Source organism: Parasteatoda tepidariorum, chromosome 7 (assembly GCF_982258835.1).
Source record: "Parasteatoda tepidariorum strain Cologne lab strain chromosome 7, Ptep-v5.0, whole genome shotgun sequence".
Classification (NCBI taxonomy): Eukaryota; Metazoa; Arthropoda; class Arachnida; order Araneae; family Theridiidae; genus Parasteatoda; species Parasteatoda tepidariorum.
Genome location: NC_141761.1, coordinates 56,886,420 through 56,905,587, shown reverse-complemented (window position 1 = coordinate 56,905,587; position 19,168 = coordinate 56,886,420). Strand labels below are relative to the sequence as shown.

The 19,168-nt window shown below is 26.9% G+C and overlaps 1 long non-coding RNA gene across 5 annotated transcripts in view; it reads left to right on the top strand.

Moving 5' to 3' along the window:
- The first annotated feature begins 13,942 nt into the window (after positions 1-13,942).
- LOC122269977 (uncharacterized) overlaps positions 13,943-19,168 on the top strand; it is a 384,828-nt gene continuing 379,602 nt past the window's right edge. For 4 of the 5 annotated variants that reach the window (XR_015435532.1, XR_011637273.2, XR_011637272.2 and 1 more), the window contains exon 1: positions 13,943-14,177. This is a non-coding gene — a long non-coding RNA (uncharacterized LOC122269977). The remainder of the gene's footprint in view (positions 14,178-19,168) is intronic. The other variant, XR_015435531.1, reaches the window with a different exon arrangement.

The window sequence follows — 19,168 nt, the reverse complement described above, 5'->3', positions numbered from 1 at the left end:
TTTTTTTTAAACTGTTGTTTGTTATTTTTTTACTTATTATTTCCCCCCTTTTTTTCCATTTGTCTATTACTTTTCTTTGTTTTTTTCTTCATTTTGAACATATATATATATATATATATATATATATATATATATATATATATATATATATATATATATATATATATATATATATATATATATATATATATATATATATATATATATATATATATATATATATATATATATATATATATATATATATATATATATATATATATATATATATATATATATATATATATATATATATATATATATATATAGTTCGAAATGTAGAGAAAGGAAGGGAAAAATTACAGAACAATGAAGAAAGGGGAAAAAAAAAAGAAAAATAATAATAAAAATTTAAAAAAAACCGGGGAAAAAAATTCTGAAAAAAAAAAAAAAGAACAAATATTTTTTTTAAAAAATCCGGAAAATAAAAGATATAATCTTTTTATGTGCTCACACGATTATATCCACAAAAAAGAGTGCTTTCTATCATTGTATCAATATAGCCAAAGCAAAATATACCAATACAATAGTGTGAGGAGCACTCAAAAAAATTTTACAAAAAAATTACAACAAAATAAAATAGAAACAATAAGTAAAAATATCGCGTAAAAACGGAAAATAAAATATAAAGAAAAAACAGAATAAAACATGGAATGAAATCTGTAAAGCGAGTAGCGAATTCAAATGAACTTACATAAACGGGAAATTTTTCAAGAATGATTTAAAATATTTTTGTAACAAGATTGCCAGATTGCAAAAAGTGAAAACAGAAGCGCAAATTGAGCTAAAAGCGTAACTAGAGGAGTGTTGTATCAAAGTGCGTTCTTACTGCATAACTGAAGTGCGTTTGATTTGTTAGTTACCAAGGATGGCCCGAAAATGGATGCGCCCAAGGTAATATTATACTGGATAATTTAAAGAAGTTGACGATTAATAATTTCAGAAAATAAATATTTATTTAAGAAAAAAAGATATAAAATCGAAAGGAGGAAGAAACATGAATTGCCTGTCTTACACATAATTTTAGCCACGGATTTGCCCGAAATGGATTTGCACATGGAAAAATTATATAAAGAAAGAAATTTTTTAGTAAATATACGATTATTTAGTAAATATACGATTATACGACGACCACAATATACGATTAATTCAATGATTTTATATAGAATTTAGTTGGGTATCCATTGCTCTTTATCAAATTTTGAAAGAGTTTATCGATTTGTTTTTTTGGATAAATAAATATTACTATATATTCTTTTAATTCTATTCATATTATTAAAAGTGGTATTTAAGTAGATGTTCCTAGAAACATTAGAATTCCGGGTAATTAGTTGAGCTTTCCTTAAACAAGGAGTGAGTTTCATAATATTTTTATTTAATATTATATCAACACAACTGTAACTTTAATATGAATAATTATATCGGGTCAATTTAAATATGTTTTCTGTGTATTATTATTATTTTTAGAAGCACTAGTAACGGAGATAGGAGTTTATATAAAGATTTTTTTTATCTCTTTAAACCATTAAAAATTAAATATTTTTCATATAAAGAGCAACAATTATATGATTTTATAACCCCTTTAAATTGTATGCTCTGTAAAGGTTAATATTTTTACAATACATGTCGTTTCATGTTTTTGATAGTTTCGAAATAGTATAATATAAACCAAAATAATAGATAAATTGGAATTTGTAAATCTTTCGGTGTACTCTTCAGGAAAATCTGAATTGCATTGTAAAATCAAATGTTTTTTTAATATTCTTCAAAATGAAATATTGCCTGTTGTCCAAAAGCAAATTCTTTATACCTTAATAAACTCTGTTCAACATTAACAATTGTCCTTGAAGAATATTAAAAATAAGATATTAAAATTGCAATGTAAAGTCTACACTAATTTAGAAAGAAAAATAATAATTAAACTAATAATAATAATATAATATAATAATTAAACTAATAAATAACTAAAAATGAAAAATATCATTCATAATTCATAAAAATATTAAAAAGGAAAAAAAAAAAGTTTAAAAGAAGAATTTAAAGAAAAAAGAAAAAATTGTGAAAAGGAGAAAATGACAAAAAAAAAAAAAAAAAAAAAAAATTATGAATAATGTAAATGTAGGAATGTAGTAATGTAGGAATGTAGGAATAATGTAAAGAAATACAACCAAACGTACGAAAAAGAAAAAAAAATCATCAGCATTCAAATTTTAGAGTTGCCTAAATGAGTTTTTAAGTTTTATTTTTGAATAATAATCATTAACTAGAGTAACTTAATAGAAATTCGATTGTTAGACTAAAAGTTATTGAGTTTCTTTATTTCAGTTGCATCGTAAATCTTTTATGATCGTAAAATAATGTTTCAATTCTAAAAAATTAAAAATGTATTTGGTGTGAATTATTATTATTATTAATATTTTTTAGATTATGTAATTATTTGTAAACAAAATTCATGTTTTCAGTTGATCTACAAAAGCTAATGGTGTCAAGGGAGTGAAAGTCGAAGTTATTTATTTTTATTTCTGAAATATGATTAATCGGGAAATAATGATCCAAATTACCAGATATCAAATTTCTCAAGGTAGTTTAATTGTTTTTATTGAATCGAAAACGCGGTTTTTCGTATGAGAACGTTATCAGTAAATAGACAAAAAAAAATCAATCTCTTTTCATAACGGTAAAAATATTAGCGTATCAAATTATTATTATTTTTTTTTTTTTGCTATTGTAAAAACGTTTTAAAATAGGTTAAGAATAAAACATTTTATTGATTTATCGTCAACACTCTAAATTGATATTCATCGTGTTAAATGTAATGATATTTCAATAACCCGGCTTGCCTGATTAAAATAAAGATATTTTTCAAAACGCGTGTATTCAAATTTTCGTTTTATTTTCAATTTTTCTTTAAAGTACAACTTTTCTTTATTAAATTAACCTAGATATGGATTCATTTATTCACATTATTTATTAATATTTTATTTTAATTTCAATCAAGGAAATTAACCGGAAGTTAGTTTCTTTTCTTTTTTCTAAGTTTTAAATTTTTTTTCTTTTTTACTTAGCAAACAAAATGGAACAAATAACAGAAGCCCACAATGAAAAAGAAATCGTGTGTGGATTATTGAACTGTATTTGATTATATTGAAGTTGCTGGTTACTGTTTTGGAAATAGTTTATATACACACTTTCATTGCAATACTCTTAGTAGGGAGGTAGAAGTAGCGAAGCATATACAATTCTAGACTCTCTCCGGTTTCAGGTTATTCATGGAAGTGCACAAAAAAATAAACGGACCACACTGAATAATTTTTTGTTCTAATGATCGAATCTTTACGTTCTCAGTCTCCATATAAATAGTTTCAGGAGGTGAATTAAAATATGCTAATTAACTAGTGCAGACGATATTTTAAGTTTCGAAATCAGACACAAAAACGTACTTTCTCTGAATAAACATGCCTTTTTTTTCCCGACGGTTTCAGATATCAGATCCTCAAAACATATTGGGTAGATAGCGTATTTCACCGCATCTCGAGAACTTTTAGATTCATATATATATATATATATATATATATATATATATATATATATATATATATATATATATATATATATATATATATGAAAGGGTAGCAGTCATGGTGAGTGATGTTAGGCCACGCAGATAGCAGTTGGAAGGCAAAAAATATTTTATTAGCTTCACATAGTATATTTAAGACATTTTCTAGCAAAGGCGGAGCTCCAAATCGCACTCAAAAACTGTGTGCTTAAGTTTTTATCTTAGGGAAAGTAGCAAAGGAATTTCCCTCTATTTTGTTATATTTGAGGGGAAAAGGGAAGTGATAAGGATTACTATTGGTTTATGAAAGAAAACTAGCTTTTCCCACACAGAGCATAGGGAGATATGTCCTGCTCTTAATTAAATGCATAGTTGAGCCAAAAATAGATTTAAGAACAGGATGTGGCTTTTAAAAGTGTGAGAAAGAATTTGGAATAGAATAATTAATTAGTAATAAAGTAGGAGTTGTTTTATAGCAAAGAAACTAACGTAAAAAGATTAATAGAAGCTTTTTATGTTACATCCCCCCTCGCCGAAAAATTTTAACTAACATCAAAAAAAATTTTTAAAATTATCCCTTTGCAAAACTTTCCTTATGATGACACAATTAAAATAATAATAATAATATTTGTAAAATCAACAAGATATAAAGTAACATGAATTATAAAAAAAACACACTTGCACACTATGTAAAAAAAAGTTTCATACAGAGTTAGAGGAAGAAAAAAAAAATTTGAAGTAGCGCTACTATCGAAATGAAGTGTTAGTACTCCATTTTCAAAAATTTTTTGTGGATCAAGTTTTTTCAGTCCTTCTTTATAATCACAGTAAATAAAGTTATTCCTCATACTAACACAATTAAAATAAACTTTTCACTTAAGACAAGAAAATCTATAAAAATTTTCTAAAAGATGTAAATATTCACAATCAACAACATGAAAGATAAAAAAAAAAAATATGAAAATGCAAGTGATATGAGATATAAAAATACAAATTGACACTTTTTATCAAAAAAAAATTTCAATATAAAAAAATTTGACACAATGGTCTTTAATCTGAAATTTAGGATTTCAGTGTTGTTCGGGGAAAATTTTTGCTGGATTAGGGGCTGTATTCCCCAAATGGAGGAAAACAGTCCCTAGTCTCAACAATAATGTGTTGGAAGATCCTAGATTCAACAAGGTGCATAAATATTTATTTTTTTGGTTTTCACCAGAGGCAAAACTACCATCGCCCCATATCCTACTAGATTGGGTAACGCTGAACTTGAAGAAAAAATTTGAAAGGTCGGATCTTCCAGAAAAAAGGGGACCGCATGTTCCATTGAACTATGCGTATTGTCGTCATATTCGGTGTTCTTTAATTTTATTTCAACAATGAAAAATCATTAAATTCAATATAAAATATAATTAATTCTATTATTTAAACTATTACTGGTTTTTTATTCGTGACATAGTTTCAGTTTGTCAGGTGGGTGGTACCTTCGCAATTTTGATATATGAACTATTTCTGTATTTTCTTTATTATGAATATTCTTTTTATTTATTTTGTAATTAACATCAGAAAATTTTTCAAGAATTATATATGGACCGGAAAAAGTTGGGGTAAGTTTTCTAGTATTGGGGTATTTAAAATCTTCATACATTACAGTATCATTAGGGGAAAATTCAATATGAGTAAATCTTGCATCATAATAAATTTTATTTTTCTCATGATATTGTTTAGTTCTTTCAACTGCAATTTTTCTTGCTTCTTCTACTGGTGGATAAATTTCTTCGGATAAAGGATGATTAAATGGGACTGTGCCAAACATTAAAAAAGCTGGTGGGAATTTAGTTACTGAATGTGGAGTTAAATTATATTCTTCAGTTACTTCTTTTAATAATTTAGGCCAAGGAATTTTTTTAGAAGAATCATTAATTTTGCATTTTAATCGTGTTACAATGGTTTGTCCTAAACGTTCAACTTTTCCATTAGTTTCAGGTCTATGGGCTGTAGTTAACAATTGTTTGATTTTGCTATGTTTAAGAAATTTTTTAAAGTGGGAAGAAGTAAACGCGGCATTTCTATCACTCAAAATACTTTTAGGAGTTTGAATTTGAAAAATTTGGTGCAAAAAATTTACATAACTTTCCGTAGTTATTGATTTCGAAGCGAAAGACCACATATATCGAGTGTGATGATCAATTACTAAAGTTAAATATTTTTTAGTAGAATTGTAATAATTAAAACCACCTACACTATCGATTGCAATTATTTCAAAAGGTTTGTCAACTGGGGGCATTTCCTGAAGTAACCCAAATCTTTTCTGTCTAGGTTTTTTATTAATTTGACAAGTATGACAATGTTTGTTAAAATTTGTAATGTCCAAAGTAATATTTTCCCAATAGTAAACAGGAGTAAGTAAATTAATAGTTTTTTGAATTCCCGGATGGCCAAATTTTTTATGTGTAATTTCAAGTAATTTATGCCTTAAAGAAAATGGAACAACAATTTTGGTAAAACCCTTTTTACGTATACACAAAACATTATCTATTTTAATAAAATTTCCAGTTAAATTATCATTTTGTTGGGCTTCGCGAATTTCGTCTAATTGCAAAAGATGTGAAAAATGGCTTACATTATTTAAATCAACATTTGTTTTCAAAATACTATTGTTTTCAATATTGTCAGGAATATCTCGGGATAACATGTCAGCTTCAAAGTTTAAGGTGCCTTTTGTGTATTTTATATCATAATCATACATACTCAATAGTAAAGACCAGCGGAACAATCTACCTTTCAGATTTTTAACATTTTTTAACCAAACTAAAGCCGCATGATCTGTATGTATGGTAAATTTATTTCCAAATAAATAGTGATAAAATTTGTTTAATGCATCAACAATAGCAAGACATTCCAGTTCTGTGATAGCATAATTTTTCTCATAGTCTCTAAGAGAACGAGAATGGAATGCTATTGGATGTAAGACACCTGAAACATCTGGCTGTTTCAAAATTGCTCCAACACCACTTTGACTTGCATCAACAAACATATGACATGGTAATTTAGGATTAAATATTTTCAAAATAGGTTTACAAACTAAAGCATTCTTTAAAATTTCGAATGCCTCTTGACATTTGGGAGTCCAACACCAGGTTGTATTTTTCTTTAAGAGATTATTTAAAGGTGCTCTAATTTTAGCATAATTATTTATAAATTTATTATACACATTTATTGAACCTAAAAATCGTTGAAGAGATTTAACATTAGTTGGAGGTTTCAAGTTTTTAATTGCTTCAATGTTGTTGTTATCAGGAGTTACTACACCATGACATATTTCATAACCCAAAAATTGAATTTTAGTTTGCAAAAAAGAACATTTAGAAGGTTTTAATTTTAAATTTTCAAATCTACATATTTCAAAAATTTCCTTTAGATGATTTAAATGTTCCTCAAAACTATTAGAATAAATTATGATATCATCAAAATAATTAGCTGCAAATGAAACTTTATGTTTAGTGAGTATTCTACGTATTGTTCTTTGAAAAATACTAGGGGCGTTCTTCCACCCAAATGGCAATCTTAACCATTCATATAACCCACTATTGGTGACAAAAGCAAGTTTTTCAGTGTCTTCAGGGTTGATTGGAATTTGCCAATAACCACTTACCATATCAAGTCTACTAAAATAAACATTGTTCCCTAATTTATCTATAAGAGTTTCTATAAGAGGTAATGGTTCTGCATCCGATTTAGTGATTTGATTTAATTTCCTAAAGTCTATACACAATCTACTTTTTTTATTTTCATCTTTTTTATAAACTAAAGTTACTGGAGCAGAATAGGGAGAAGAGCTTTCTTTAATAATATTATGCTTTAACAATTCCTCAATTTGTTTATCTATTTCCTCTTGTTGTTTTGGGGAAGTTTTGTATGCTCGTAAGGATACTGGTAAGTCTGATGTTAATCTTACCCTTTGAGGTTCAATTCTTATTGTCCCTACATCATATTTATCTTTAGCAAAAATATCTGAAAAATCTTCTAAAATTTCCTGAAGTTGGGAATTTTTTTCATCATCATGAATTTGCATAATTCCGTCAACATGATTTTGACAATGTTGCGCACCATTATCACATTTAGTCTCAAGAACATTTGAAAACTCAAGATTATTTTCAGTTTTGCTATTTAAATCTTTATTTTTAAGTCTATTTTTTATTTTATTCTTCTTTAAATTCTCTTTGTTTAAATTTTTATTTTTGTTTACTTTTATGTCCAAACTTTTATTTTCCATAATCATTTCATTTTGTTTATTTTTAATTGATTTAACATTGTTTCTTTCATTTCTACTTTCCTTATTTTTATTCTTAGCTTTATTTTCTTTATTGATATTTTTGTTGCAATCATTAACCTGGATTTCAGGAGAAATGTGTAAAGACAAGTTGCTTTTATAATCCGAAAAAACTATCAGCTTCTTCTGATTTTGCATTACAACTCGTTCAACACAATCTATCACTAATTTAAACCCATTACATTCCTTTAAACCCAGTATGGCATAAGGTAGATCAGTATTTAAAATATAAAATTTCACTGACCTAGCTATATCTCCAATTTTTAAATTTAAAGTACAAGTGTGGTTAAGTTGCAAAATACCTTTTGTTTGTTTTACATTAACAAAGTCTTTTCTTTCTTTTAGGACATTAAGTTTTTCAAAAAGCTTAGCCGGAATTATATTTAAAGTACTTCCTGTATCAATGTTTAACAGGATAGTTTTATTTGTCAAAATTGGGTTTTTGTCACTTATATTGTTTTCATTTTTATTTTGTAAATATCCAGTTACTATTAATTGACAATTTTGTTGTTGGTCACTTTCTTGTTTAGGCTGAGTTTGATTCTCAACCGTAAAAATATTAGGTTTGTTTATACAATTTTGGCCCCAATGATAAGCATTGGTTATACCAAGCTTATCACAGTATTTACATGGCTTAGGAGGCAACTCCTGGGAAACCTGGGCGAAATGACTTGTTTGTTGTTCATTTATATGAAACTTTTCATTTCGAATTGTAGGTCTAAATTGGGATTGTTGGTTATAACTTTGACTAGGCCGGGAAAAATTTTGATTTTGTTGAGGATTATAATTTGGATTACCCGAGTTGTTAAAGAATGGCCGCCTTGGTACCCAGCCTTGATATTGTGGTCCATACCCATTAAATTTGGATTCTGGTAATTTTTGTTTAGTTTCAGTTTGGGGTAAGACCGTAGGTACATCATGAATTATTTTCGAAACAATTGTGAGCCATTCAATCGGGGTTTTGGGTTCTTTTAAAACCAAAAATGTCTTAATTTGGGGAGGAAAATCTATAGATAGACCCTCAATTATATGTTCATTACTTAAACCTATCTTTCTACCTAACTTTACCTTTTCAGTAAAATATGAGTTAAGGTCTTTAGCTTGGCCAGAAAATTTTAAATTTTGAAAATCGTTTAAGCCAAAGAGAGGTGAAAAATAATGTTCTTGAAAAATTTCAACTATTTCCTGATATGAATTACAATTAAGGCAGTTATTAATATACAATTTCAAAGCTGAACCTTTAATGAATTTTTGAAAATTTCTAACTTTCCATTCGTCATTACATTTAGCATCTAGAGTTTGTTTTTCGAAGTGTTTGAGCCAGGATGTGAATTGAACACCAATGTCAGGCTCAAAGACTAGTATGTCTGGTTTATCCTCTACATTTTGATGCATATTAAATTTGTAATTTTTGCCACTCAGTAAGGGCATTAAAATAACCAAAATAAATTTCAATAATTAAATATAACATTTAGAAGGAAAAAAATTTAAATTTATGAATAACACATATTTTGCTTTTTTAAACACCATAATTAAATAAAAATTTAAATTTTACTTCTTCAATCAATATATTATACACTGTGATATATAATGCAATATAAAAAGTGATTCCTTAAATAATAATTAAAACTATAATCATACTGAATCAAAAGTGAAAAAAAAAAAATATGTGATAGCACTAAAATTTAATATCATTAATTAATTTAAACAAATAATATGATAAACCGTTGAATAATGGCATCAATAAATGGAACTATTATCAAAATATAAATATTAATAGATAAATATAATATTACCGGAATAAATATTTGGAACAATAAACATAAAATTATTTGTTCCTATTTCAATATATGAGCGTAAATGATTCAAAAGTATTCACGTTTAAAAACTTAAACTTTTGAGAGTAAATACCAATCACATCTGTAATTAATCACCAATAAATCACTTCTAATATTTGATGAATCACGCGCACACGCGAGCGGAATCATAGCTACCACTTGAGATCACATTTTTGGTCATCTTCCGTTCAAGGAAACACAGAACACTCGAGAAAATCGCCAGAAAACGAAATCAATTCGATCATATGCTGAACCTTTATCAATCCTCAATGAGACCGACAAGCAGCAAGCAAGTAGGGCAACACAGCAAGCACTTGCTGTAAATCCGCAAGAAGCTAATTGTTGATGGTAACACACGGTAGGCGAAAACGAAACCAAAACAGCGAAGGCATCAATTCTTTAACGGCGATTCCGGTACAACGGTGTAGAGGCAACGTCTGGACCCATTATGAAGGAAAGTCCCGAAATTCTCATTCTTTTAGTCAGGATATCTGTTTCACGAGCAACGCCGGCATCTCCTAAAACTTCATTCGATTATTTTCTTTCCTTTTATATTTATATATTTTTTACTTATTTGAAAAAAGCATTTTTTTTTTTTAATGGAGCCAGTGAAAAAAAAAAAGTGCCAAACCAACTGCAAAATTTATCTATCCTGCCGGCTTGAAAGGGTAGCAGTCATGGTGAGTGATGTTAGGCCACGCAGATAGCAGTTGGAAGGCAAAAAATATTTTATTAGCTTCACATAGTATATTTAAGACATTTTCTAGCAAAGGCGGAGCTCCAAATCGCACTCAAAAACTGTGTGCTTAAGTTTTTATCTTAGGGAAAGTAGCAAAGGAATTTCCCTCTATTTTGTTATATTTGAGGGGAAAAGGGAAGTGATAAGGATTACTATTGGTTTATGAAAGAAAACTAGCTTTTCCCACACAGAGCATAGGGAGATATGTCCTGCTCTTAATTAAATGCATAGTTGAGCCAAAAATAGATTTAAGAACAGGATGTGGCTTTTAAAAGTGTGAGAAAGAATTTGGAATAGAATAATTAATTAGTAATAAAGTAGGAGTTGTTTTATAGCAAAGAAACTAACGTAAAAAGATTAATAGAAGCTTTTTATGTTACATATATATATATATATATATATATATATATATATATATATATATATATATATATATATATATATATATATATATATATATATATATATATATATATATATATATATATATATATATATATATATATATCAACGAATACGTAAACAATTTTCTTATTATTGAGCAATCAGAAAAATTATAAAATTTTTATTTTTTTGCAAGAAATCTTATAAATGCTTTTGTCTCAATTCCAAGTTTCAAATCATGAAGAAAAGATTACTGTGAAATAGAATTTTTAATAAACAGACAAATTTTACTTAAATTTTGTAATTTTCTACAGTAACAAAATTGCTTTAGCCAACTAAAAGGTTAATTTAATTTATTCAAAACTAATTTAATAAATTAAATTTTCAAAATTATTTTGATATCTTTCCAATTGTGATAGTTTATTTGTGTTTTCTTTCTCCATGAAAAGTTTTCAAGCAAGGAGAGTTTTTTTTAAAAAGTTCCTTTGTCTTCTGTATAGGGTTCAGATTATCTACAAAAAGAGTCGGATATCAGGGTTGAAGTTCTCTATCTGTTTATCTAATCATAAGAGGATTTTTTTTTTCTTCGTAAAACATAAAAAGTTAATAGTTTTCCTCAAAAAGATGAGTTTTTCACTATGCTTGACAAGTCTCCGTCCTCTGGATAGAGTTTAAAATCACAAGACTACACCAACATTAAACATTGATAACTACAAATTTAATATGAGTAGATTGCTTTACACGAATTATAAAGTAAAATAAAATTAGTTGACTATTTTCAGCAAGCTTACATATTTTACTCCTAATAGAAATTGTTCTGTTTTTTGCATCACACAATTGGACCATTTCACGGAGAAACTTTAAAAATAATATTTACGATGGAGTAGCTCATCAAGTAGGTGAACATGTCTGGAGTTAAGAATTATTACTGGAATTCGTTGGCAAGGTTTAAATGAGACATCAACCTTGGCGACTATCCACCCGCCATAATTCTCACACCACGCCGAAAATCGGATTCGAAGACTCCATAACCCCTTGTCTCTTCACTTTTCCTAAGTACTAAGTTCCATCTTTCCGTCTCTTATAATCCAAGAGTCTGTTGAAGAAAAGAGGAAAAGGTTCGTCATCGTGAAGCTTACAATCAAATCAAAACACAATCCATCTTCTTAGAATGGAAACTTAAACTGAATTAACTTACAGAATTATTTGGTTTAAGCATAATTGCATTTTTTCTCATATTTTCAGGAACTTAACTTGTTTAGAGCAAATAATAATATTTTTTTTAAAAATTTTTTCCCATTTTTGAAATTTTTTAATATTTAAAATTTTTTTTTAAATTTAAATATTTTTGAAAATGTTGGGATCTTTTTAAATTTTTTTAAAAATTTCTTGCTAGTTATGTAAATAAGATTTTTTTTCTAAGAAAATATAAGGTAAACATCACTGATAATGATTAATTTCATTGAGATCTCTAAATTTAAAATCATATTTTGAATTTTTAGAACACTCAAATTATTAATTTAAAGATATGGAACAAATAAAAACCAGTAAAAAAAATGCGAAAACATAAAGTAAAGAACAGATCGAGCATGCTGATACTTCAATTTCAAAACTGTTACCCAAAATGGCGACTGTATACCCATGTGATCGACGAGAGCCAATCTAGTTTAAAAGCGGCACAGAGGTCGTGTAGAAAATAGTGTCACTACTTGAGCTTGTTAGGTATCCAAGGCTTAAGTTTGGAGAAGTGTATGGACAAGCCTTATGTAGCATTTTTAGTCTGCTTTAATTATTAATGTTTTTAAATACCAGGATCATGCATGATGTACTAGATAACTGTTTTTTGGTCAATCTGACGAAATTATGTTCATATTTAGGAAAAAGTTCTCAAATGTTCATGATATGCAAGAAAAATTCGCTAAAGTACTCCGCATTGCAGAATGCAATATTATGCGGGAAATTTTTAATAAAAATATTTTTAATAGTAACAGAATGTTTTAATTCAAGAGTAACAAAATGACATCAATAAGTATATTTTGATTTATGATTTCCATAATTTATTTATTAAGAAACGAATAGCTAGTATATAGTCGTCATGATAAATATTCAGATTTTAATTCCTCTGGCTCTATTTGATTTGTAGGTGGGCTTTTTGTTTGATATAATTGCTTGAATGCTAGTAGAAGTAAGAACAAAATAACATTGTAAATTACGATGCCTTCTTTGTTTTATGTGTGATTATAGCCTTAAACTATTTTTTTATAATCACTTGCTTTCTTAATTTTTCTTATTTTTATTTTAAATTTCTATCTCAAGAGTATACAACTGAGTAAATAAAGTAAGAAAATAAAATGCATTGCGTAAAGTGAGTCAAATAGCTGGTTGTTTGTTTAGGCAATAGAAATTGATTACATCGTGATGTAAGTTAATAGAAATTTCGTTTCACTAATATTCGAAATAATATATATAATTTTCCGTGGAAAACAAACTCAGATGCACTTATTTTTGTTATTTAAAAGTGATTATAGCTTATTAATTTTCCCTCGATATTCAAAAATCGTAAGACTCTGCTGTTTTATGCATTCAACTTACCGCTACACTTTGTTTTCCAGCGCAAAGACTATAAAACTTAGAAGCTTGAAATTACGAATGTATGTAGATAATTGTATTGGCAATCTTGTTGCGAAAATATTTCTGAATCATTTTTGAAAAATTTCCCGTTCATGTAAGTACATCTGATTTCGCTACTCGTTTTATAGCTTTTGTTTTATACCGTTTCTTCTTTTAATTTAATTTTATTTTCTGTTTTTACGTGTTATTTTTACTTATTGTGTTCTATTTTATTTGTTGTAATTTTTATTTTAAATTTCTATCTCAAGAGTATACAACTGAGTAAATAAAGTAAGAAAATAAAATGCATTGCGTAAAGTGAGTCAAATAGCTGGTTGTTTGTTTAGGCAATAGAAATTGATTACATCGTGATGTAAGTTAATAGAAATTTTGTTTCACTAATATTCGAAATAATATATATAATTTTCCGTGGAAAACAAACTCAGATGCACTTATTTTTGTTATTTAAAAGTGATTATGGCTTATTAATTTTCCCTCGATATTCAAAAATCGTAAGACTCTGCTGTTTTAAGCATTCAACTTACCGCTACACTTTGTTTTCCAGCGCAAAGACTATAAAACTTAGAAGCTTGAAATTACGAAGGTACGTAGATAATTGTATTGGCAATCTTGTTGCGAAAATATTTTTAAATCATTCTTGAGAAATTTCCCGTTCATGTAAGTACATCTGACTTCACTACTCGTTTTATAGTTTTTGTTTTATACTGTTTCTTCTTTTTATTTTATTTTATTTTCTGTTTTTACGTGTTATTGTTACTTATTGTGTTCTATTTTATTTGTTGTAATTTTTGTAAAACAATTTTCTTGAGTGCTCTTCACACTATTGTATTAATATATTCTGCTTTGGCTATATTGATACAATATCAGAAAGCACTCTTTTTTGCGGATATAATCGTGTGGGCTGATAAAAAGATTATATCTTTTTTTCCCCGATTTTTTAAAAAAAAATTTCATCCTTTTTTTTTTTTAAATCAGTTGTTTGTTATTTTTTTAATTATTATTCCCTCCCCCCTTTTTCATATGTCTATAATTTTCCTTTGTTTTATCTTCATTTTGAACTTATCTAATGAGTTCTGTTTACTTGCAGCTTATGCGCAATAAATGAAACTTATTGTTTTTCTAAACCTTCTTCGTGTTTTCTTGTATTTATTTATTTTGTTATATATATATATATATATATATATATATATATATATATATATATATATATATATATATATATATATATATATATATATATATATATATATATATATATATATATATATATATATATATATATATATATATATATATATATATATATATATATATATATATATATATATATATATATATATATATATATATATATATATATATATATATATATATATATATATATATATATATATATATATATATATATATATATATACATATACATATATATATATATATATATATATATATATATATATATATATATATATATATATATATATATATATATATATATATATATTTTTTTTTTTTTTTTTTTTTTTTTTTCCTTCTTCTTTTAAATTAATTTTTTATGAGTCGCATTACATATTTAGAAACTTGAAATTACTAAAGTGCGTAACATAATGTGTAAGAAATTTTATGAAATAAAGAAACTCAAGATTCGGTCATTAAAAGTATAAAAAGGTAGGGTGTATATACAGGTTTGAGAATTATAGATTTAGAATTACCAACTGTGAGACGTAAAGCTTTTTTTAAGAAGAAAAAAAAAAACTATATTGGCTTGCTAAAATGAAATTGCAGAGTTGAAATTTGACGTACTAAAGGGATAATTTTCAATTACAAACTAAATGCAAGTTATTTTTCTTCTAAACTCCAAATTTTTTCGAAAGTTATAGTAATTTTAAGTGCTTTTTTCGAGAATTTATTAAACTTTTTTGCTTTGAATAATGATTAATTTTAATTGTCCATTGTTGTCGAAAAATCTATTTCTCTCGAGATAATCATTTCACTTTTCGTGAAGTGAAAAGAAATGGATCATTAAAATAAAAAATGCGAGAAATTGACCAGATGTTGCCAGATATAAATCATAACATTTATATCGAAATGTTTTAAAACTATAAACATCGCAAGAGAGCTAAACACCTTTGCAATTTGAACTGTCATATAATATTAAGTTATCTTTATAGATTGTTAATGAGTAAAATCACATCTCATACATTCTATATTCCTAAGTTTATATAATTTTTTCAAATACTGATGATTATTTTTCAAGATCCTAGTAATCGTCCATTTTGTTACGATTGACATTTTAACGAAATCTTCTTACATAAAATTGTAATAATTATATTTTATGAATAAAATTATATACTTAAAAAAAAAAACGAATTTTAAGGAAAAATAAACGAGTTGAGTGAGAGGCTACCTCTGGGGTTAGCGAGGAAAGCGAGCATGGATAATTTACAAAAAAAAAGCTATTCTTAAACGAAGATTTTTGATAAAATTATGAAAATACATTTTCTGCTCGTTGTTATGCTGTCTGAAAATTTACCCAAGATATGAATTTCGTGTAATTTATTAACAATATCTTCCTCCCTCGAAAAAAAGCTCCCTAATGTTTCTGCGTAATATATGGTAAAAATATGATTTAAGAAACGTGACTTAACATGTTATTACCATACATTATTATTATTATTATTATTATTATTTTTTACAAAAACGACATTCAAATTTAGTGCTTGTTTTATTAAATTAAATGATGCTCAAAACTAGTAGAGTGATTATGTTATACCTCATTACGTGCAGTACATAATAATTTTATCGCATTTGTTAGTTATTTGTTTGCAGAACAATGAGATATAGAGACAAAAATTTATATAAACAATGAACAATTAATATTGCAACTCCTTCGGGTTGAGGCTTTTAAAATGTTGGCAAAATTGTCGAAAATTTCGGAAAGCTTTAGTTTTTAACTTTCAATAAATCTATAAAATATTTTGCAAAAAAACGTAGCAAATGGCAGCCCTGGAGAATAATTGTGTTTGATGCATCGTCAACTAAATCACATTGTTAGTAGTTGAATAGATTAACAGATTAACCCTTCAGCTTCAAAGTAGAAGACCTAACGCAAAGAATTTGCTTAGGTCTTCTATGGGATTAAGAATGGAAGAGCTGTACGAGAAATAGAAACTTAGTTGATATTAATCTGTTTAGACTTTTTGTCCATGACTTTCTTAAACCTGTTTACTATTGTCCGAAAACACCTAATCGGCTTTTATTACAAGTTATGAATGATACAACTATTAAGCAAAAACAGATCACATAAATGTTAAAATAAAACAAGCTTTAAAAGCCCTTTAAATGGAAGAAAAAGGAGAAAAGAAAAGCAAATTTGGGACTTTCTTTGAATTTTTCGCAACGGAAAATCAAATGCTTTCAACAAATGGAATTGATTTTTCGATTGCATTTTATTAGGTCTTCGTGTAAGGAAATACAATTAGTGTTCCAGTGATTATTAATTTTTGAATAAATTTTGCATGTCATTCTAATAAGGAAAAAATCTCTCTGGTAAAATTACCGTATTGTGTGGTGATGGTATTTCTGATAAAAAGAACCATAATTCTGGTCAGTGAAACCAAAATATACGGTATTTAAACCATTCATTTGATAAATTTTCAGTTCTTATGATAACGGTTTGCCGAAAATTCTGGTTTTCAAAATTATAATAATAATTCTTATTCAAAATTATAATTCTTATTATCACTCATTTAGTAAAAAATATTAAACTCTAAAGTAAATTTAACCAAATAAATGGTTTTTATGCCCTATCATGGTAAAATTAGCAAATTTTATCACACATCATAAAACGAAATTTTATTGTTAATTTTACCAAAAATCATTTTCAAAGCACATCGGTAAAATGCACCAAGCTTTTCGGAAAATAAAATGGTTATTTTACCATATTCTGTTAGTTTTGACCATACTTTTTTTAGTGCTCATTATAGTTCCATTTACTGCTTTTCCAATACTGTTCCAAATTGAACCATATTATAATAATTAATCTTTATATGAACTTTATATGATGTTATAACTCAAACTGGATGGAAATATGGTTCAATTTGTCAATAGTAAAAATAAGTAAGATATGTTGTGTCTCAAGGTAATGTAATTTTGACTGAAATATCCCGTTATGCTAATAAAAATGCACGTCTGGTTGACATTACCAACATTTTCAGAAAATGGTATACTGTTCTTTTCGGTATATACAGCAAGTTCTGTTCATGATATAATATTGCTTCTATTAGAAATCTGTCAAAATATGACACTGCAATTCTGTAAAGACGATTTTTTGATTCAGTAAACATTAGTAAAATGAAATTTACTTATCCAAGACCATGTTATCAACTAAGATGTATCTTGCAATCTAGTAAACAAATTAAACCATCCTGATCACTCCTACTCAGATTGTAGTCGATCAGTCTCGCATTGCAATCACTTGGATCAGATAGTAATAAATTAGATCAGACTTAATTAGACTTAGATTGAAGTAATTCAGAATTGAATCTTGCGTCAAAAAGTTTTTTAAGCCTAAATTAAGTATAAATTTAAACACAAATGCTTTTCTGGTTTACTCGTTTTCGGATCACGTTAAAAACTAAGTTCTTCTTTGTAAACTTAGCAAAAAAATTAAATCACATTGCAATCAAAATTTAATCCCGTTTTAAATCACATTTGTCAAAAAGCAAACAATTTCAAATTCAAACTTTAATAAAGACTCTGTCACCGAAGAAAAGAAAAAAGCCATAGTTTAAGTGCTTTACCATTTGTTGCGGTACGCATAAGCAAACTGCGGAATAACTGAATTTTGAATAATGTTTATTTTTGTTTATGTAAAAGGAATACCTTTGTTTGGAATACTGTATGTTACGTTATCTTAGAATAAATACATTGTTTTCATTGATATTTCCTATTATTCTTAGTTGATAATCTTCAATACTCTTGAAGCAATGCGATGATTTTAAACTATGGATATTATCTTGCACAGAAGAATTTTCAGGGCTTTAAAACAGACAAATAACTTGAATATTTTAAAAGGTATTAAACCTTTTTAAAAATCGCCAATTTGCCACATTTTTCCACCTAGGTGAAAATTATCAAAATCACTGCTTCATTCTGAGTTTTTCCAGTTTTTATGAACCCAAGTATTGTAGTAAGTTTTTAAATATTAAAAAATTAGATGACAAACACTTTTCATTTTCACAAAATTGTTGCTTTTCTCCATATTGACATTTTGCGCCATTTTCAAAATAAGCGTGGACAGCACAGGCTTTGGATAGGCTAAATTTGTTCTAACAGTCATGAGTAACAGTTGCAAACTCACAGCTGTTATAAAAATAGCAATTCGCAAAAAAGCATCATTTCATATTACGACGGAGCTTTCGAAAAACAACCATGGTTAAAAGCATATACTTGTAGATCTTTCCTCTATTATAAATATCTTTTTGGTGAAACAACTGTGTAGTACACTGTTAGAAACCCCTCAGGGATTCATACCTTAATAGTTTATCCTCTTCACCTTTTATTCAAACTGCATGACAAATACTTGACCTCCATTCTTGAGGTATTTCTAAAATGTAGATGAGCGTTTTTACCCCCTTTACACTGAA